The sequence below is a fragment of the Maniola hyperantus genome, chromosome 4, assembly GCF_902806685.2.
Source record: "Maniola hyperantus chromosome 4, iAphHyp1.2, whole genome shotgun sequence".
Taxonomy (NCBI): Eukaryota; Metazoa; Arthropoda; class Insecta; order Lepidoptera; family Nymphalidae; genus Maniola; species Maniola hyperantus.
The window spans coordinates 12,979,731-13,003,154 of NC_048539.1; the positions used below are offsets into that span (position 1 = coordinate 12,979,731).

Here is a 23,424-nt window from a genome sequence, read left to right on the forward strand (position 1 = left end):
TAAATTTAGTTTGGAGAAAGACTACAGAATCAGCACTAATATCCCTATAGCGCTCTCAAGCGCACTCCCCATCGCTTTTGAATATTAACAAAACAAAGTGGCTAATTCCGTTGTACACAATCTCTAAACTAAACTAAAATGGCACGTCTAAACCTATTGCTATCCCTATCATAATGTTGCTTGCGGAAAAGGAAAGCACTAGATTTAGACCTTCTAATTTAGTTTAGTTTAGAGATTGTGTACAAGAGAATCGGCCCCATTGTCGGTCTAATTTATTAGACATGTTCTAAAAACGAATGTATGCGTCAGTAGTTCGTCAGATTTACATAAAATATTTAGTTTTAAAGTAACACCGGCTTAAAAATTTGTATTTGAATCCTTAAACCTGTTTAAGTTTGAAACTAAATGTTTTCACGAAAATCTAGTAAACTACAGACATAGCTGATTAGTTGTTAGGAACGTACCTGCAAAATTTTATTGAGTTTGATTTGTCAATATTCAAATGAGAGCCAATGTAGGAGCAATTCCTACAATACCTTCATTTTATGTTTTCATTAAAAATGAAAAAGATGTTCTTGGCGCATCTGCCACATTGAATTTAATATGACGTCTGCATATTCTATGACTACTACCAAGATTCTGCAACACAATTTAAGTAAATTAAACCTCCATTTTTAAGCGACTTCAAAAAAAGGATGAGGTTCTCAATTCGTCGGAATCTTTTTATGTAAAAGATTTCGACTTCTTGGTTCTCTTCATTGAATTGAATATGGCGTTAGCATTTTCTATGACTACTCGCAAGATTCAATTACTGTGAAGAAACCTACCTACAGTACGCGACAGGTCGAGATGGTAATCACCGCCCCCGCGCTAACCCGGTGCGGGATAGCGCGGCGTGGCGTGTGGGCGTGCAGGGCGTCCCCCCGCCTCATACCCTGATTGCCATCTCGACCTGTCGCGTACCTATAGGTCTATATAAATCTGTATTATACCTACTAGCTGGTCCGCCCGGCTTCGCATACGTAGAATTTGAATTACCTACAGATAGATATAGGTAGGTAATATATAATTCATAGCTTAAGTTACTTCTGGATAACGTAGTTTTCTAATGGAGAAATATTAAGAAAGACTGAATTAAGTATAGTATTAATATGGATTATTTAAATATGCTAAACGGTTATAATATTATTCAAATCTTATTTAAAATAATAATTAACCTCATCACCTATTCTATTCAATATTTAAAAAATGTTATATGATTAAGTTCCTACATACATAATTATTATGTTATAAACTAGTATTTTAATAATAGACTGTTAGTTATTAGAGAAAGCATTTAAAATGGTGTTAAATAAGTATAAATAAAGATACCTATTGGTCTACAAGATCTTTAAAGCTACATATCAATCCTTCAATCACGTCGCAACGGAGCAACGGATCGACGTGATTTTTTGCATGGTTATAGTGAAGGAGGTCTAGTCAAGAGTGAATAGGCATCTTCTAGGCAAGCGCGTTCCATCTTAGGCTGCATCATCACTTGCCACCAATTCTGATTGCAGCCAAGCACAGGTCTATATATTTTTTTTTTAAGTTTCAAATCACAGCGTAAGAAGTTTTCATTTAAAAAAACCAGCCAAGTGCGAGTCAGGCTCGCGCAATGAGGGTTCCGTACTACAGTCGTATTTTTTCGACATTTTGCACGATAATTCAAAAACTTTTATGCATAAAAATAAATAAAAATCTGTTTGAGAATGTACACGTGAAGACCTTTCATATGATACCCCACTTGATATAGTCACTCACTTCTAAAGTTGAAAATACTAATTATTAGTTCATGACCACAATTTAATTTTTTTTGTGTGATCTAACCCTAAATTCACGGTTTTCAGATTTTTCCCCTAAAACCAGCTATAAGACCCACCTACCTGCCAAATTTCATCATTCTAGGTCAACGGAAAGTACCCGTAGGTTTCTTGACAGACAGACAGACAGACAGACAGACAGACAGACAGACAGACAGACAGGCAGGCAGACAGACAGACAGACAGACAGACAGACAGACAGACAGACAGACAGACAGACAACAAAGTGATCCTATAAGGGTTCCGTTTTTCCTTTTGCGGTAAGGAACCCTAAAAATAAATTGTTTTCTATAGTATCTATACATATATATTATCATTTCTTACACGAGTCAAGTGAGATTCCAAAAGGCAGTAAATATTTCAGGCTAGATTTATCGTCGCGCGTGTTTCCTTAGAGCCAGCATCCGTGATAAATGGCGGACAAAGCTCGCAGGCGATCCGCGTCACTTTGTGATTTAGGATTTATTTCCTATCGCTGATTGCCGTCTCGTAAATATTCTTTCACAGGGTTTTAACAGATAGTCTAGTTTTAGTTGTACGGCCAACTAGATCCACCAGTTTTTTGAAGTCAATATGGACTAAGATCTAGCCAGATCTTCGTTATTTTATTAAAACTGAAAGTTTCTCTGCGTATTGTCCCCACTGGGAGGAACGTTTGTTTGTTATCTCCCAAAGCCACCATGGCTTTGGGAGATAACAGGCAATAAAAGTGTAAAAAATCTGACGTCAAAGTATAAAGTCTATTTTTTTAATATTTTCTGCAGAATAGTATTAGGAATCACGTCATGGATTGCCACACACTTAATATAATGACAACCCCCTGCCAGACACCCCTAAACTTTAAGCGTGTCTGGCAAGGGGTTCTTCTTCTTCTCCATTCTGGGCTGGTTTCCGCACTTAAACGTTTCCGTCTGTTGTGCGTGCATCGCCCCTCCCCGCCGAAGTCTGGCAAGGGGTTGCCACGACACTAAGTGTCTGGAGAGGCAGACCAACAAATTCCTGAAAGGCCGACAACGCATAGGCCGTTGCTCTGTTGCTGCAGATGTTCATTGGCGGCGGCAATCATTTAACATCAGGTGACCCGCCTGCTCGTTTTCTCGCTACTTTTTGTTTAAAAAAATACGCCCATTTAGATATCAGATTGGACAACTAAAATTAGAAATAAAGACTCACTAGCACTGCCAATGTACTCACTGAGTTGGCACTATAAAATCCACTTACGAATGCATGGGATTTTTAAACCGACGTTTTATTACGAATTGTTTATTCAGTAGGAAATAAAATACAGACGTAAACCGCCATCTTACCACTGAAACTCTGTGAAATACGAAAGAATACACAAAGAAATCCCGTTGGAATAGAAATGCGATGGATGGATGGATGGATGGATGGATGGAATGGAAATGGAAATTCATTTACTACACTAATTCACTCAATACTTTGTTTGGTAAATGAGTCAAGAAATCTTATTCACGAAAAAACTGGCGTTTAATTCAATCTTTTAAGACAGTTAATTGTTAATTGACTTGATAATACTGAAAATTACGGAGCCTTTAAAGAAATCCGATCCCTTCGTGAGGATAATTAAATGAAGTAAATACGCCGTTTTTATTTTACTTAATCACTGTTTTTATTCATTTAATTTATTTGTCAGACAAATACTTTTCCGTAAAGGTAGAAAGAAGATTTGTGTTGTTGGGTTGTTTCCTTTCTTATTAAGGTGTTTGAGTGAAAGTTGAGTAAAATATGCGGTAATAGTACCTACTTACCTACTTAGTATAAAAAATGTAATATTATTATGTTTACGTCCATACTCGTATTATAAATGCGAAAATGTGTCTGTTTGTTCGCTTGCTTTTTATGGCCTATCCTCTTTACCGATTTTGACGAAAGATACAGAGATAGCTTGCATCGATTAGGCTACTTTTTGTCCCAGAAAATGAAAGAGTTCTCACGGGATTTTTAATTCAACGTGGACGAAGTCGCGGGTGTGTTATATATATATTTGGTACAGAGATAGCTTGCATCGGCTACTTTTTATCCGGAAAATCGAAGATTTGCCTTGGGAATTTTAAACGACTACAATAAGGAGGTTATGTTAAAAATTTAATACGCGGGCATCATCTAGCAGTGGTATAAATAAAAAAACCGGCCAAGTGCGAGACAGGCTCGCGCAATGAGGGTTCCGTACTACAGTCGTATTTTTTCGACATTTTGCACGATAATTCAAAAACTATGATGCATACAAATAAATAAAAATCTGTTTTAGAATGTACAGATGAAGACCTTTCATATGATACCCCACTTGATATAGTCACTCACTTCGAAAGTTGAAAATACTAATTATTAGTTCATGACCACAATTTAATTTTTTTTGTGTGACCTAACCCTAAATTCACGGTTTTCAGATTTTTCCCCAAATGTCAGCTATAAGATGTACCTACCTGCCAAATTTCATGATTCTAGGTCCACGGGAAGTACCCTGTAGGTTTCTTGACAGACAGACGGACAGACTGACAGACAACAAAGTGATCCTATAAGGGTTCAGTTTTTCCTTTTGAGGTACGGAACCCTAAAAATATAATATGTTCAGATAAGTACCTACTTATATTATTTTCTTGGGATCACTACCCATATTATAAATGCGAAAGTGTGTTTGTTTGTTGGTGTGCCCTTCAATCACTTCGCAACGAAGCAACAAATTGACATGATTTTTTGCATGTGTATAGTTAAAGACCTGGTTGTCTCTTATATCTAAGGCCAAACATCCCTCAGTAACAATAAAGTCTATTTTCATTACGAAATTGAATTGTACATTTTGTGGCCGCAATAAAAATTCCTCGCCGAAACCACTTTACATACGAATGCGGTGAAAACTCCCACAAGTCGTTTCGCCGAGATACGAGATGTAATGCCTTTTCCCGCTTTAATTTGTCACAGATTATTTTGTCACAAAATCATCATAGAAATGCAGTGACTATACATTTGTACGTAAATACATAAAAATTAATAAAAATGCCTCCCTGAAACCACTTTACTTGCGAATGCGGTGAAAACTCCTACAAGTCGTTTCGCGGAGATACGAGGTGTGATGATTTTTCCGGCTTTAATTTGTCACAGATTATTGTGTCATAGAATCATCAGAGAAATTCATAGAATATACATTTTTACGTGAAAATGTTTTAATAACAATATAAATTATTTAAAATGCCTCCCTGAAACCACTTTACATATCATAGAAATTCAGAGAATATACATTTTTACGTAAATACTTACATAAAAATTAATAAAAATGCCTCCCTGAAACCACTTTACATGCGACTGCGTTGAAAACTCCCACAAGTCGTTTCGCCGAGATAGGAAATGTAATAAATAGCTTTTTCCGCTTTAATTTGTCACCATTGACTTATATATTACTTCGTAAGGACAGGGCCATTGAACCAGCAAAATGGCACCGACTCATTGGTCCTAAAATGTTTATTTAGCAACAATGCAACATCAGTTACGTCTGGATTTCAGACGGTTCGTTCATTAGTATCTAAGAGGTGGCGCTGATTAATTTGGTTCCAAAACCGTGAAATTTTTTGTTCGCTTTGGCATATCTTGTCATTTATATCGATGTTTGTCACAGACGATGCTGTGTGGCCCCTGTAGCCTTGGCTACAGGGCCAGTAGAAGCCTCCGGCGCTATGCTTTCTAGCATTGAAGTATAAAATGCTTTCTAGTAAAATACACTTAATAGCTTTTTCTTTTTTTGTTGTGAAAATTGTGCTGAGCAAAAAATATAGTCAAGGTATATACTGGCTGTGATAGCCTAGTGGTTAGGACGTCCGCCTTCTAATCGGAGGTCGGGGGTTCGATCCCGGGCACGCACCTCTAACTTTTCGGAGTTATGTGCGTTTTAATTAATTAAATATCACTTGATTTAACGGTGAAGGAAAACATCGTGAGGAAACCTGCATGCCTGAGAGTTCTCCATAATGTTCTCAAAAGGTGAGTGAAGTCTACCAATCCGCACATGGCCAGCGTGGTAGATTATGGCCAAAACCCTTCTCACTCTGAGAGGAGACCCGTGCTCTGTAGTGAGCCGGTTATGGGTTGATCATGATGATGATGATATTTAGCGGTCTTTGGCAAAGACCCACTTATGACATTAGTAAGATGGGATAATGCGGATAATGACAAATCTTCCTTCAATCTTCTTGGAAGATTTGACATTATCCCATCTTACTAATATTATAAATGCGAAAGTTTGGGTGTTTTGAACTGATTTGGCTGTGAACACGACGGACAGACGGACAGACAGACAAACAGACCGACTGACAGACAACAAAGAGATCCTATAAGGATTCCTTTTTCCTTTTGAAGTATGGAACTCTAAAAATAGCATTATTAACTGTCGCAAAATGTTTTGAAAAATAAAAGAGTAGTCCCAGCGAACTATTATGAAAGCTACAAATTAGGAGAAAACTAACTTTACTGAATGTTGTTTCGGAACGCAAAAGTCAAGCAACACTCCTTTTAGCGAAACCGTACCAAAGGTAATGAATGACTAAAAAGTTGCAAAAGCACAGCAAACTAACAAGTAAAATACTAGTTCTCAAATAAACATCGTAGTAACCTATATCTTGTCTCTAAAAATACCAATACGCTTTACCTAGGTATTCTAAACGTTTCAGACTTCAGAGACTAAAAAAACCGGTCAAGTGCGAGTCGGGCTCGCTCACGATGGGTTCCGTACCATCGTACAAGAAATTATCACGACTCACGCTTTCGATTCACGCTCTTTCTTCGCATTGAGGAAATATTTCTATTTCCATGTAGCGAAAACAAGTTTCTATAACTGTACTGAAAGCCTTTGAAGACTAACTAGTAGTCTGCCATTTTCCTTTCTTTTCTAAAATAGCGGCCACGCATTTTATTTTAAATTTATTATTAGCTGCGACACAGACAGACGGAAACTATAAAGATTTTGTGATGCAACTGTAAATTCACGGTTTTTGGATTTATGCCTTTACTTGTGCTATAAGACCTACCTATCTGCCTATTCATGATTCTAAGTCAACGGGAAGTACCATATAGGTTTTCTTGACAGACACGACAGACGGACAGACAGACAGAAAGACAACGAAGTGATCCTATAATGGTTCCTTTTTCCTTTTAAGGTACGGAACCCTTAAAATACAACTATTTAATTTGAATCACAGTGTAAAGTCTAGAGACGAATGCTTTCCAATATCGTACATATTACATTGCAAAGCAATATCTAGGTATGCTTTTGAAATCCAAACAGAACAAAGCGGGTGCAGTATATCACTTTTACGACTCTCCAACTTACAATATTCCAGTTTTACCTGTTGCTTTACCGAGTTTAATCAGATACTAGTAGGTCACGAATCGGTTATGCCCGACTGCGGAAGTCCAGGCAAAACCAAGGAGGGTTATGTGTTTGACCTGTCCGCTCGTAACTACTCAACGGCTCAACCGATTTTGATAAATGATACGTAATTAAAATAAATAAAATAAATAAATAAAACCTTTATTCCAATTCAATCTTGTGGATACATACAATTTATCACAAAAATTACAGTTGATATGACAATTAGAAGTACTTACGTAATATTAAGATTAACAATTTATTGTTAACAAAAATTCAAACAATTATGCAATATGATATTCGTTATAGTTTTTATAGGTAGGTACAATTTTATAAGTTTTATAACAGTTTTTGGTAAAAATAATCATCATTAATAAAAAAATTAAATTAAATTAAAATAATCACATCGTCTTAGATTTATAATAATATTGTGAATTTGTAAGTACTTATGTCAAAAACAAATTAGAATAGTCAGTTAAATTATATAATATAAAAGTCAATTATTATTTTTAGTAACAAATATAAATTGTACAAATATAATGTCATTCACTAACTTCGCTATGTCATTGGAATACCCATTTTTGGGCATAGGCCTCCTCCATCCCTTTCCATCTGTCTCTATCTCTCGCCAGCCTGGTCCAGGTATTTCCCGCCAACGCTGCAATGTCATCGTGCCAGCGGCGCCTCGGCCGGCCTCTCGGTCGGCGCGCGTCGCGTGGATACCAATGGAGAATTTTCTCCGTCCAACGTCCATCGGTTGCTCTTGCTATGTGTCCGGCCCAGCGCCATTTGAGGAGACATGCTAACTTTGCCGCGTCAATAATTTTTGTCTTTTTTCTTATCAATTTATTCTTGATTTTGTCTTTTAGTCTTAGGCCTAGCATGCTCCTTTCCATAGCTCTCTGAGCAACCTGTATTTTATGTATTATGTCCATAGTTATTGGCCATGTCTGGCAACCATATAGAAGTGTTGGAGTCACAACGGAGTCTAGTGCTACCTTCTTCAGTTTAATGTCTAAGTGTGACTTGAATATGTGTTTTAAGGACCAATATGCCACCCACGCTTTCTTTATTCTCCTTTCCACTTCTTCAGCATAGTGCCCCGTAAAGGATATGGTTTGGCCTAAGTACACATATTCTTCAACATATTTTATATTTTTTTCTTGTATTTGCACTAAATGCTTATTTCCGTTTGTCATTATGCAAGTTTTTTCGGGGTTCATTTCTAAGCCACACTCTCTGCTATGGTGATCTAGATTTTTTAACATGTATAAAAGTTGGTCATGGTTTTCTGCAACAATAACTATGTCGTCTGCAAAGCGAAGATGGCTTAAATTTTCTCCGTTTATATTTATCCCTAGGCCAGTCCAATCCAATTTTCTAAAGATATTTTCTAAAAGAGCTGTAAAAAGATTTGGAGAGATCGGGTCTCCTTGTTTTACTCCGCGCTCTACATCAAAAACTCTACCTTTTTTCTCGAGTTTTATAAGGCCTTTACTTTTTGAGTAGATTTCCTTCAGGACGTTTATATATTTTGGAGGTATGTTCTGATCTCTCAGGGCAGCCCATAGAGCCTCGTAAAAAATTGAATCAAACGCCTTAGTGTAGTCCACAAACGCTACATATAAAGTTTTTCTGTACGTATGATACGTAATTAGCTTCATCTTAATGGCGCGAGTAATCTACTTTTTCATACGACTATTTGATATGAATCACAGTGTAAACTGTAGTTAGAGTGACCTAGTGACGAATGCTTTCCAATGTCGTCCATATTGCATTGCTTGCAAAGCAAAATCTAGGTATGCTTTTGAAATCCAAACAGAACAAAGCGGGTGCATTATATCACTTTTACGACTCTCCAACTTCCAATATGCCAGCTTTACCTGTTGCTTTACTGAGTTCAAATGGTAAATCAGATAGGTCACGAATCGTTTTTGCCTGACTGCGGCAGTCCAGGCAAAACCAAGACGGGTTATGTGTTTGACTTATTCGGTCGTAACTACTCAACGGCTCAACCGATTTTGATAAATGATACGTCATTAGTGTTAAATCGTAGCCAGGACCGACATTAAAAATGCGTCAATACTGACGGAGCAAGACTGGTGGTCAATACCGCCAAAAAGTTCTTATTTATAGAAGTTACGATTTTAGTATCATGACTTGAAGTATATAATCAGTCAGTCTTGTAAAAATATTTTTACTGAAATTATTGGAAATTATTCAAATCAAGACATATTTTCTGTCATGTCAAAAGTACTCCAAGGTACAATCGTACTTGTGATTTAAAATGCGAGTGAGTTTTAATTTTGTATGGACTATTAGTAGGTACCTACTCGTACTTGATTCTAAACATTAATTTCTACCTCCCCGCCGAAATAAAACCCACACACCTAAATAAAAGCAACCCAGGCGTTCTAATTAAGTTACCTAGCGTCCCACATAATTTGCTCTCATACTTCATTCGCTACCTTTATAAACATTTCGTCTCCAGGTAATAACGTTGGAGCAATATTTTTCCCCTGGTTAGCAATGAATTATGGATCTACCGCCAGTAGTTTTGTGCCACGCGAGACCTGTAAATCTTGCGTTTTCCCAAAAAAAGGCTCATTTTTATTGGTTGATAAAAACAAATCCATATCCTTATTTCCATACTTAATCCATACTTATCCATACTATTATTATAAATACGAAAGTGTGTCTGTCTGTTTGGTAGATTTTCTCGGCCCATCCGTTTAACCGATGTTGATGTAAGGTATCAGAGTTAGCTTACGTTCCGAGACGTACTTCATTCGTTATCTTCATAAATATTTCGTCCCCGGGTAATAACGTTGGGGTGATATTTTTGCCCTGGTTAGCAATGACGATTTTGACGAAATTTTGTACAGAGGTAGCTTGCATCCCGGAGAAGGACACAGGCTACTTTTTATCCCAGAAAATCAAAGAGTTCCCACGGATTTTTTTTTTGACGAAACCCTAAACATCTACTGTTACCTAGACTTGGTTTAAACCATTTGTTCTCTGTCGACGGTCGTTTAGCTCGCAATCCTAGAAACAATGGCTAGTTCAAATTGCTTGTCGGGGTCCGCTGGGTTTTATTTATTTTAATAGTTGTAGTAACGTTGTTGTAAAATATTTCCCTTGTTGAAAATTATGAACGTTACCTTTTTGAAAATTATATAGGTATTGTATATGATTTCTTTTTTATACCTAAGTACTAAAAGCTTTGCACTAAATAAGCAGTGATGTCCTAGTGTTCAAAACATCGGTCTGATTTGCCTAGAAGATGCCTATTTAGGTAGGACTCTTATTTTAAAGATACCTGGATTGTTTAGAACCAGTAGAATATTTTCATCGTGTACAACAAAATTAACCACAAAGTTCTATTCATCATCATTATATACTAATCTGTCACTGGCTCACTAATGAGCACGGGTCTCCTCTCATAATGAGAAAGGTTCGGCCGTAGTCCACCACGCTGGCCAAGTGCGGATTGACAGACGATCCACACCTACTTGTAAACCTATGTACCTATAGAGGTTTGTGTACAATTATTGAAATAGCATTGATGTTCCAATCACCTAATCAAAGAATTTTCCAGAAAAGCCAAGATTTGTGTCAACTGTCAACCCTTTTCCTCTATCAGATAGTTAAAATTAATCCTAGTTATCCTCCATCATTACTTGGACGTATCTATTCCGCCCACAGCTATTTATGTCGTTAGTTACTTTACAGACCTATAAAGAATATTTTAAAGAAGAAAGAAAAAAAAAGAGCGCGGTAGCGGAATTTCCGGAAAATTACAATCAATCCTAGTTACACCTCTATCATTACTTGGCCCATTTCTAATCGCTCACGCTCCCCACATGTATTTTTGTTTCTAATTACCTACTCTAACGACCTATGCATTTAAAGATTTGTGTACAATAGAAGTAAGAGTAAGGCATGGAAAGTAATTATCGGAATTTTCTGGAAAACACGAGACTTGTGTCAACCCTATTCCCGCCCCAGATAGTTACAATCAATCCTAGTTACGTTTTTATCATTACTTGGTACGTATCCATTCCGCCCACACCTATTTCTGTCGTTAGTTGCTTTACAGACCTATGAATTAAGGTTTAAGTGTACAATAGAAATAACACCGATGTTCCTATTACCTAATCGAGTAATTAGCGGAATTTTCCGGAAAACTGCAATCGATTGACTGTCGGAAATTTCCGGAAAATACGAGACTTGTGTCAACCCTATTCCCGCCCCAGGTAGTTACAATCAATCCTAGTTACGCTTTTATCATTACTTGGTCCGTATCCATTCCGCCCACACCTATTTCTGTCTCTAGATCTACTCTCCGGTTCCATTTAACCATTCAAAGGTTTGTGGTTTGATAGTAATTTCCTTTGAAGCGTGTACTTTAAAGCTTTTCCTTTAACGTTGGGTTGCTAGATTTTCAAGATGATTAAAATTAAAACTATGGTTTTTTGTTAAAGAATATTAGGCATGTTAAATGACTTATATTCCCCTTTCCTCTCCAACTAAGCGTAAAGCTTGTGCTAGGAGTAGGTACGACAATAGTGCAACAGGCGGGGTTTGAACCGTCGACCTTTCGGTTTTCAGTCCACTCCTGTACCCGTTGAGCTATTGAGGCTCTTATTTTTAGTGTAGCGGTATACAATTTTATGAGACACTCAGAATAAATTAGTTAATAGTAACAGTTACATTAGCAGTGATAGCCTAGTGGTTGGATGTCTGCCTTCTTTTCTGGTGGTCGGGGGTTCGATCCCGGGCACGCACCTCTAACTTATCTGATATATTATGTGCGTTTTAAGTAATTAAATATCACTTGATTTAACGGTGAAGGTTTTTTTGAAAAACTGACAGATGTTGGGGTCCCACCGTCCCAAGGTGTTAGAATGCACCGAAGCAGCTAGTCTATATATATATACATTATATATATATATATATATATATATATAAAAGGAAAAGGTGACTGACTGACTGATCTATCAACGCACAGCTCAAACTCTGGACGGATCGGACTGAAATTTGACATGCACATAACTATTATGACGTAGGCATCCGCTAAGAAAGGATTTTTGAAAATTCAACCCCTAAGGGGGTGAAATAGGGCTTCAACCCCCTATTTCACCTTCTTCACCACCTTCAATTTGTGTAGTCCACGCAGACGAAGTCGCGAGCATAAGCTAGTAATGGATAAAAGTACCCTTTTGAATATTTTGAACTTTAGGTATTTCATTTGAAAATCTTTCTACCCGGCTTATGACTTATGACCCGGGGGCTATGGAAAGCAGAGATGCGGTTAGTCCTTAATAACTGATCCCCATTAAAACCTAGTATCCTATTACAGAGAATTACAGCGGTAATTTCATACTCCAATCTCTGCGGTGCGGCTATACGCGCTTTTATAATGCTTAAATGTGTTATAAAACGTTTAGGTTGGCACTAGAAAGGGTTGATTTCATGTTATAACGTTTATTAAAGGGAGATTCCCAACGACCTCTTTTTATACTACGCACTAGACGGGTGATTCCGAACAAAAACTTTGCGGACTGCAACTTGCCTTTGTTTACAACTTGATGGTTATGTCATATTATGCATACAAAATTCCATTTGTATGCATAATATGCATCAATTTGACGCGCCATTTTAACTTTGTGCCAATTGTCATGTCAAAAGGACGATTTTAATCCTTATTTGTACTTTTGACATGGCAGCTGACCCTGAGAGTTAAAATGGCGCGTAAGAAGTCATTTTTATGGACTATACACTAATTTTGACAGCTTCATAGAATATTTTGTTTGGAATGACCTATCTAGTGCATAGTACATTGAGATCGTTCGGAAATCTTTTAATAGGAATTATTATTATATACATATAAAGAAAGAAGAATGAAAAATATTTACTTACATAATTATACCACACAATACAATACTTTTAAATCATGAGTTACCTCCTAATATCAACGTATAAGCTGCTGGCGTATATCCTACTAATATTATAAACTAGCTGATGCCCGCGCCTTCGTCCGCGTGGATTTGCTTTTTTTCAAAATTCCGCGGGAACTCTTTGATTTTCCGGGATAAAAAGTAGCCTATGTGTTAATCCAGGGTATAATCTATCTCCATTCCAAATTTTATCCAAATCCGTTCATCCGATATTGCGTGATTAAGTAACAAACATCCAAACATCCACACTTTGACATTTATAATATTCGTAGGATTAGTAGGATGTGAAAGTGTGGATGTTTCGATGTTTGTTACTCAATCACGCGAAAACGGCTGAACGGATTTGGATGAAATTTGGAATGGAGATAGATTATACCCTTGATTAACACATAGGCTACTTTTTATACCGAAAAATCAAAGAGTTCCCGCGGGATTTTGAAAAAAGCAAATCCACGCGGACGAAGTCGCGGGCATCAGCTACAGCAACATATATTCTGTTCTGCTGGGTCTATAACGTTTTCTTTACGACTACTACGAAAAGATTTCAAAAATACCACTGGTACCAAGCTGTCCTGCACGAATGGGCGCTGTTTTCGAACATGTTTATCAGCAACAAACCCTTCCTCTATTGCGGTTGCGAATAATATAATTTCCTATTCCGTAACAAAATGGCCGACTCCTGTATTGCTTTATCACACATTCTCACCGGATCCCAGAGGAAATGATAAGCTCGCCGATGTAGCAGCGTTCGTACGGAAAATATACACAACTTTGAAATTAGATTCTATATGGAGATTGGAATTCTGGAGCGTGTGGAAACTGGAATCAATAAGTGGATAATTAAGTTAACGAAAATGTTCTTTTCGCCCTTAACCTTCATCATTCAAATCATGTACACATACACACACACACACACACACACACTTTTTCCACACGTTTTCCTTTGCCGCTAAAGTATACGATTTATTTTAATTACGTAAAACGCACATAACTCTAAAAATTTAGAGGTGCGTGCCCGGAATTGATCTCAGACCCCTGAATCGGAGACGGACGACGTCTTAACCATTCGGTTATCAGTACTATCTATGAGTACTTTTCACTTCATCTCCCTTTAATATTACAAGTTTGTAAGTTCTGTGAAATTACGTACGTAGTCAAAATTTCACGGATGCGTAAGAAGCGATTTGACTCCTCATTTTTAATTCGACGGCTAAGACTTGGAACACTTTTCCAGCATCAGTTTTCCCTTCCAATTATAATATGGGTACCTTCAAGTCAAGAGTGAATAGGCATCTTCTAGGCAAGCGCGCTCCATCTTAGGCTGCATCATCACTTGCCATCAGGTCTGATTGCAGCCAAGCGCTAGTCTATGAGTTAAAAATAAAATTGTAATACTAACGAACTATAATATTGCAGTGATAATATGGTACAATTTCTGTTCATTTCAAAGCAGTCTTAATGAGTTTGTCAACTCTTACAAAGCCTTGTGAGTTTCCGTACAATTCTGACCTGACATTCCTTTGGGATTTGGTAGCGCTTTGCAATTAACCTCTTTGTCGCTTTTGTTCCTACCATAAGTGCACATGCACTAAGTAGCTTGAAAAGACTTTCGGGCCTTCAGTAATTTAGGCGACCTTTCATTTTAGTTTTTTTTTAACTTAGCATGTTATTTCGAGACTATATCGTTGTTGTTTTAGCCGATAGAACTCGTGCATTGTTAGACAAATGTCTTTTGCTAAGAATCTCCACACAAAGTGATCTTGTACCGCTTTTTAGGGTTCCGTAACTCAAAAGGAAAAAAGGAACCATATAGGATTACTATGTTGTCTGTCTGTCTGTCGGTCGTGTGTGTCAAGAAACCTATAGCCCCTATAGGGCTACTTCCCGTTGACCTAGAATCATGAAATTTGGCAGGTAGGTAGGTCTTATAGCATACGTATGGGGAGAAATCCGAAAACTGTGAATTTGTGCCATCTGGACCTGTCGCCGACGAAAGTTATTTCGCTGTCAATGTGAATCGACCCTAAGCTCTAAGGTTCCAAATCCAACTTAGGAGTCACAATAGGGCAGGCACTAAGCGGCATTAAATATGGCCGACTGGAATACCATATCGGGATGACATTTGGACAGTCATTAGAACTGAACACGGACTGCGATTCTATTCTCTAAGCCCACAGCCACAGTCGGGCTATTAGCGCTGACTAAGCGGCGAAATCAAACATGAAATATTATTTGACCACAGATCAAGTTGGTAACTGGATGGGATCCCGACTTTGGAGGTCCAAATTTGGCGTTTTCATTTCCTCTGTGCCTTAAAAACCAGGTTCAGCCATCAGTCCGGTTTATTATCGTTAACATCAGATATTATAATGATCATATTGATATAACTGCAAAAACCGTGTCGTGTTGAGTCAAAATCACGCCAAGGTGAATGCGGAAGGATTTGCGAATGGGCTGCATTATTATCCCTAGGAAACTTCTACCATTATATGATTCTACCATAATATAGCAATGAGGAATACTACAAATCAGTCGATAGTGATGATCTTCCAAACATGCGGCAATGGATTTATACTTACCTATGTACTATATGGTGGACGGAAGACATCAGACGAGTCGCAGAGAGCCGCTGGATCCAGGCGGCGCAAGACCGTGGCGTGTAGAAGTCCCTACAAGAGACCTATGTCCAGCATTGGACGTCTGTTGGTTGATGATGATGATGTACTATATTTAAAGTCATCTTTTTTGTGGGTAAGTAATGTTTTATCTCTGGTAACACAGAATTCCAACGTATTAAAATCAGAGTATAGTTTAAGTCCTACAACGTAGAAACATGACACATTACCTCTACAATGATGTGTCATGTCAGGTATGTGTCATATTATGTTTCTACGGCGAACTCAACGATGAAAACGTTTTACAGAATAAGACAAATGGTAAACAAAACTTCGTTATGTTGTCCATTGTGCTATTGTAAGAAGTACCTATGTTAAGTGCCTACTCTTATGTACCTAATCTGTATATTATATCAAATTCAAAGTTCTGACTGACTGATTTATATATCAACGTACCTACATCCTAAACCGCCTGGTCCTAGAGACATGGAGGGTATGTTCTTTGTAAAGAGTAGGTAAGAAAGTATTTTTCGAAATTACACCCCTGAGTGGGTTTTATTGTGGTTTGAAATTTATCTAGTTCACGCGGACGAAGTCGCGAGCATATGCTAGTTCACTATATTACATATTTATTACATATATGCAAAATACTGTACAAAAGTATACATAAACTTTATATATCAAATTACTATGGTGACCTACAACTTAATCCGCGTTGAATTTCTGTTTTACTTTTGCCATGTAATTTATAGCCCATGATACTTTTGGATCAAATAGCTTTCTAATGATGAAAAATAATTAAAATCGGCCCGGTAGTTTCAGAGTACCTACCGATCTCAAACAAATAAACCAATCTTTCCTCTTATTATATTTGTATAGGGATGAAACTACAACCAACTACTCAACTAGAGAGATTCATTCGTTCGAGGGAGGTATTTATTACATAATAAATGGTTAATATTTCCAAGAAAGTTTTAGGTATTCGGACTTTGTTAAAATTTGAGAGGCAACAATGAAAAGTTCTGCTTTTCACTACTTAGGTAGTTCTTTACTGTAAATAATTTTCTTACAATTTATTGTACGACTAACATAGGCGGAGACCTATTATATAAAGCGTAATTTGACTTAACACAAATTTCTATTAGAAACAAAAGCGAAGTGTACCTATATGTTTGCCTGTCTGCTAGATTTTCATGGCCCATCCGTTAAACCGACTTCAACAAAATTTGGTAATAGATTGCTAATAGATAGCCCGATAGTCCCGAGGACGGACATAAACTAATTGTTATCCCGGAAAATCAGAGTTCCCACGGCATAAAAAAAAACTATATCTAAGTGAACAAAATTGCGTGCCGTGGCGTGGAGAGTCTGGAGACAGCTTGCATCTCAGAGACGGATAGTAGAAGTTACTTTTTATCCCGTAAATTTAAAGAGTTTTCATGGGATTTAAAATAAGAATCCACGCGTACGAAAGTCGCGGGCATCATCTATTTTCTACATAAACTGCCTCGATATAACTCTGTATATCTCTATATATAAAAATGAATCGCTGAATGTGTTGCTGATCGCAAATCTCGAGAACAGCAGAACCGATTTCGCAAATTCTTTTTTTATAATACTCCTTGAAGTACGAGGATGGTTCTTACGTAGAGAAAAATTTAAAAAAATGCCTGAAAAAAAATCGACTGTTAGGCGGTACGAAGTTCGCCGGCTCAGCTAGTTATCTATATTATTAGATATCGTCGAATATTCGTCAAACTGCAAAGCTACACAAAACAAAAGTCCATGACGGAAACAATAGAAGAATGCTAATCAAGATTTCACTCTTATCGTCATTAAACATTTCTATTCAGCACAGATAAGCAATAAGTTATTCGCTTGTCAAATTGCGCAAGCGATTACCGATCTTTATTTCAAGTGCAATACGTATTATTATCACGTGCATATATTTTACGAGCGGTTGCAATATTTTTGGCTGCTGTAACGTAAACGTTAAGTATAGTCGCGACAGGTCAATTTGACAAACGATCGGGGTATGAGGCGGGGGGACGCCCCGCACACCCGAACGTCACCCGTGCTATCCCGCACTGGGTTAGCGGGGGGGCTGTGCTACGGGGCGCCCCCACCCCAATTGTCATGTCGACCTGTCACATACTATACATAGGTAATAGGCAGTAATTGGGTGTATAACACGTAGAGATTTATGAAGCTAATACCTACCTACTTCTGTAGTTTATATCAAAATTAAATAAAAAATGTTAAAAATAGGTATAAGATCCCAAAACAATTTTTTTTTTAATTTTTGTCTGTCTGTCTGTGCCAAATTTCCTCAAAATCCCAGACAGACAGACAGGCACACTTTCGCATTTATAATATTAGTATGGATATCATGGCTTTCGATCAATGTACCTACTTCTTATAAGCCTTTACACACCGACTGCACAGCGAAGCCATCGTGACTCGCGAGTGACCCCAGGGTATCGGGTTCGCTTCCCAGGCGGAAGCGGGACTCGGCGGGACGCTAACGGACCGAAACGAAACCTGTTTGTTGTATTATTATAATATAACCGATTCGACTCCCGCTTGAAGGCGTGGGTCGCTTTGTGGCCGTTTTGTTTAGGGCCGAAAATTTACATTGAATTGTCGGGACGAATCTACTTATAAATTACTAGCGACCCGCCCCGGCTTCGCATGAGTGCAATGTAGATACTAAAGTGGTGTCCGTGAGGTCAGCTGAGTAGTTTTTGAGTTTATTCTACTTTTTTCTTATAATATTTGTTAATTTTCGATGGAAGCTTATAATTTCTTTCCACATTTTATTCAAATATAGTCATATTTCAACAAACGAACACAAACCAATATTAAACTATACCTATAAACCTTCCCCTTGAATCACTCTATCTATTGGTGAAAACCGCATTAAAATCCGTTGCGTAGTTTAAAAGATCTACGCGTTCATACATACATAAGTACATACAGACAGCGGGAATATTTTATACTATGTAGAGATAATACTGATCCGAGCAGCAATATAAATACTATGTAGCGCATCATACTATGAAGCACTACATAATATAACGTCATTCGCTATGAAGTTCATAACATGTTCCAACAAACATCCGGAGTCCGCACTCCCTGTCAATCGTAATTAACTTTAGACGCAGTCCGTAGATAGTCCGTTCAGTAGAACATAAAATAAGTTAGAACAGACTATAGGAATAGTATGCCGTATGTAGGTCGAGATGGCAATCGGGGAGGTAACGCCCTGCACAGCTCCCGCGTTATCCCGGTGCGGGCGAGCCTCATACCCCGATTGCCATCTCAACCTGTCGCAGACTATACTTTCTAAAGTTACCTATACTTTACTCAAAAATGATAACGTAAATAAAAACCGGCCAAGTGCGAGTGGGACTCGAGCACAAAGGGTTCCGTACCCATTATCTAAAAAAATTGGAAAAAAATCACGTTTGTTGTAAATATTTATTTTATTCTGTTTTTTAGTTTTATTTGTTGTTATAGCGGCAACAGAAATACATCATCCGTGAAAATTTCAACTGTCTATAACTATCACGGTTCATGAGATACAGCCTGGTGACAGACGGACAGACAGACGGACAAGACAGACGGACGGAGAGTGAATTCTTAGTGATAGGGCCCCGTGTTACCCTACCCTTTGGGTATGGAACCCTAATAAATTAGTTATTGCGCAAGTTATAATTTTACAAGCGGACTGCGTCTAGCGGATTACTTACTATTGACAGGAGTACGAACACCGATGTCCGTTGAAATATGTTACTATGAAGCGCCGCATCTAGCGGAACATTTTTATATCGCTGGATCCGAGATTAAAATATTAACGTGTACCGACTACCGACTACTGGTACCTACTTTATAAATCGCTTTGATCTATGCAATTTTTGTGCAAAAAATGAGCCAGTTTATTCTAAACTAGCTAATGCCCGCGACTTCGTACGCGTGGATTAAGGTTTTTAAAAATCCTGTGGGAATTCTTAAACTTTCCAGGATAAAAAGTAGCCTATGTCCTTCCCCGGGTTGCAAGCTACCAAATTTCGTCAAAATCGGTTGAACGGTTGAGCCGTGAAAAGCTAGCAGACAGACAGACAGACATACAGACACACTTTCGCATTTATAATATTAGTATGGATTATAATGATAGATAGCCATAATATCTTGTAATATGAACAGCGCATCGCACTTTAAATTACATCATAACTTATTCTTTGCAAAAACGTTTTTTATCCTGTTTGAATACGCAATTTCCTGACAAGCTTTTAAAAAATACAATGGATATAAAATAAAATACACTATAAATCACCTCCTTTTAACGTAACTCAGCGTGGGATATATTATTATTTATGCCTATTTGAAACAAAACTTATTTCTAAACGATCGTGGGTGTCATAAGTATCGTAAGACAATATTATAAACTTTGACTTCCCACGCGGGAGTTTGGTGTTACTTTTTTTATAAAGGCTCGCAAGTTAATTAGGGCTGTCACTTGTCACTTTGTTAGATAGAGAAAAGATAAAAAGATATTAGCTTGATTCTATTATGCAAGAATGTCATATCCATACTAATATTATAAATGCGAAAGTGTGTCTGTCTGTCTGCTAGCCTTTCACGGCCCATCCGTTCTACCGATTTTGATAAAATTTGGTACAGAGATAGCTTGCATCCCGGGGCCTTAAGGACATAGGGCATACTTTTTACCCCGGAAAATCAAAGAGTTCTCACGGGATTTTTAAAAACCTAAATCTACGCGGACAAGGTCGCGGGGCATCATCTACTTATAAATATTTATAGAGTATACATTTTGAGAACTCACTTGTCATATTTGCTCTATGTGTCAACTGTCATGCCAAAAGGACGATTCACCCTTAAATTAAGGACTAAAATCGTACTTTTAACATGACAATTGACACATCAAATATGGCGAGTGAGTTCTCTAAATGTATGCACTATAAACACTTATAATATGACATTCTTGAATAATAGAATCAAGCTAGTAATAGGGATGATGACTACTAGTCAACTCAGCGACTTTTAATCAAACGTCAAAACGCTTACTTGGTAAGGAAGCTTGTATAAAATTCATAGATGTGACATCATAAACATTTGACGTAATTTGACGTACTTTTTTAGTTAAACCGATAATTTTAAATTAGCATACTTAAAACTAAAAGCGAATTTTGGAAGACCCTCTATTTAGTAAATTTACTACACTACGTAGAATTCATTGAATTAATTTATTTTTGACTAATTACCTGCCAACCCTATCAAAAATCGCATAGAATCTAATAATTAGCCTGCACTAATCTCCACCCGACGGAGATCATTAATCATGTGTGTATTAATAAGATGCGATGCATCACATTCGGGTAAACGGGTCGGAGAAAATGATTGCAGAACACAACGTAATCGGTCATTAGGGCGGTCTTGTAATTATATTGTAATTCTAGAAATTGTATCAGATTAGTTTCAGATATTATAGTACATATTGAAGTTTCAGATAGTAGTTAATAAACTCGATTTTAACTCTAACTACTAAAACTAACTCAAATAAGTTAAAGTTTAAGGGTGTCTGGTAATGCATGACGTGGTTTTTAATACTATTACGAAGAAAATAAAAAAATCCTTATAAGCTTTATACTTTGAACTGAGATTTTTTACATCATTATTACCTGTTATCGCCCGACGTCACCATGATTCAAACAAAAAACAAACATCCAAACAAACGTTTCTCCTAGTGTTGGGGACAATACGAAACAAAGGGTTGGCAGTTGGCACGCGCTGGCTCTCTCTCTCTCTATAAGCCAACAGAGTTCGACAGGACCATCGATATAAATGACAAGATATGCCCAAGCGAACAAAATTTTCACGGTTTTGGAACCAAATCAGCGCCACCTCTTAAATACTAATGAACGACCCGTTTGAAATCCAGACGTCACTGAGGTTGCATTAAATAAACATTTTAGGATCAATGAGTCGGTGCCATTTTGCTTGTTCAAGGGCCCTATCCTTACGAAGTAATATATAAGTCAATGGACAGACCAGACTTGTTCTTTACGTATAGGATCCCTCGATAAAGCTATGTGCTTCTTTTCGAACCATATGCGATGGTAATCCTCGTACTTTTAATTCTAAGTCAATAATAAATTATTTTCCTACCTCACCTTTAATTCACTTATGTATTATGTGACTTTCAAAAATTGTACAGTTACCATATTTTGAAAAATAAATGATTCGATTTGTAATATTCAATGATTTTCCTCGTTTAAGACCTAACAGAATAACAGCGTTGTGGTTAAATTTTGAATCCACAACATTTTGCTGAGTTCGCCCTTTCTTTGGCCCGACACATTTTAGACACTGACGAAGTTAAGTTAGATTGTGTTGGATCACCAAAAAAAAGAAAAGAAATTCATTCATTCATTCAATTACATCATGCCAGTTGAAAAGACATAAGGCACACATTCACAGCTTCTCAGGGAAACATTCCCACGGGTTTTTGCTATTGATCGCCTTATTAGATTGCGCCGGGGCGCACCATTTCTTATTGCCATAGAAACTGGTCCAGTTCTCATGATGTTTCCAATAATAAATCATCACATTACAGCAGGAAATATGAACTCTATCAATTTCAATATAGAGTTTCTATTTGATTGGCTAGTCTTGTCAGATGAGACGTGTCTGTAAACGTTTTGTTATTAGTTACTTTAATTACGGTACTATAATTGCTTGGTTGTTACAGAGTTTTACGTTTTTAGACGTAGCATCTGTCTGAATCCAAATTAGCGAACAGGTCTAGAGATAATTTTTCAATCGCCATTCGCTTAGTAAATTGTTATTCCACATTTTTATTGCTGTAAATGCGTAAGTAACAATATATCTAGCTTAGATCGTAATTGCATGTCTGAAATGTTAATTCTTTGCTGCATCAAACTAGTCTTGTGTAATCACAAATTCACGGTTTTCAGATTTTTCTCGTTACGTCTGCTATAAGGCCTACCTACCTGCCTTTCATGCTTTTTAGGTCAACGGGAAGTACCCTGTAGGTTTCTTGACAGACACGACAGACAAACAGACTAACAGACAATGAAGTGATCCTATAAGGCTTCCTTTTTCCTTTTGAGATACGGAATCCTAAAAATGTTAATTTTACAGAAGTTTAAAAAATCAACCTATTTAAAGTAGATATGCTTTGGAAAAAAGCTTGGAAAAGCTTAACACAATATGATTTGGAAAAGGATTACACAATATTTTTTTTTGTCAACAATACTTAATTTCACCTCCCAAGCTTTAATATAGTCTCAAAGTAAGATAAATGATCACTTTACTTCACAAAGTGTTCAAACAACAAACACTCCGCAAAAGTTAAAACAAGCATTATTTTCTTAGAAAACTTTTTTTGATGTCTCAACCAATCACATGACATTGAAGAAAAGCAATTCCGCCTGAAACACTGCGCCAACAACGAAGTTTTGTGTTCTTAGTTCCGATTAGTTCGAATTGCTCAAGTTTATGGGCGTCTATATTTTATTCACAGCGCTCCGGTGCACTGTTCTATCAGATCAATTTAAAACAAAATA

At 37.3% G+C, this 23,424-nt stretch overlaps 1 protein-coding gene across 2 annotated transcripts in view; it reads left to right on the forward strand.

The window, feature by feature from the left end:
* Positions 1 to 23,424, forward strand: part of LOC117997175 (uncharacterized) — a 119,575-nt gene that overhangs the window by 65,583 nt on the left and 30,568 nt on the right. The window lies entirely within an intron of this gene.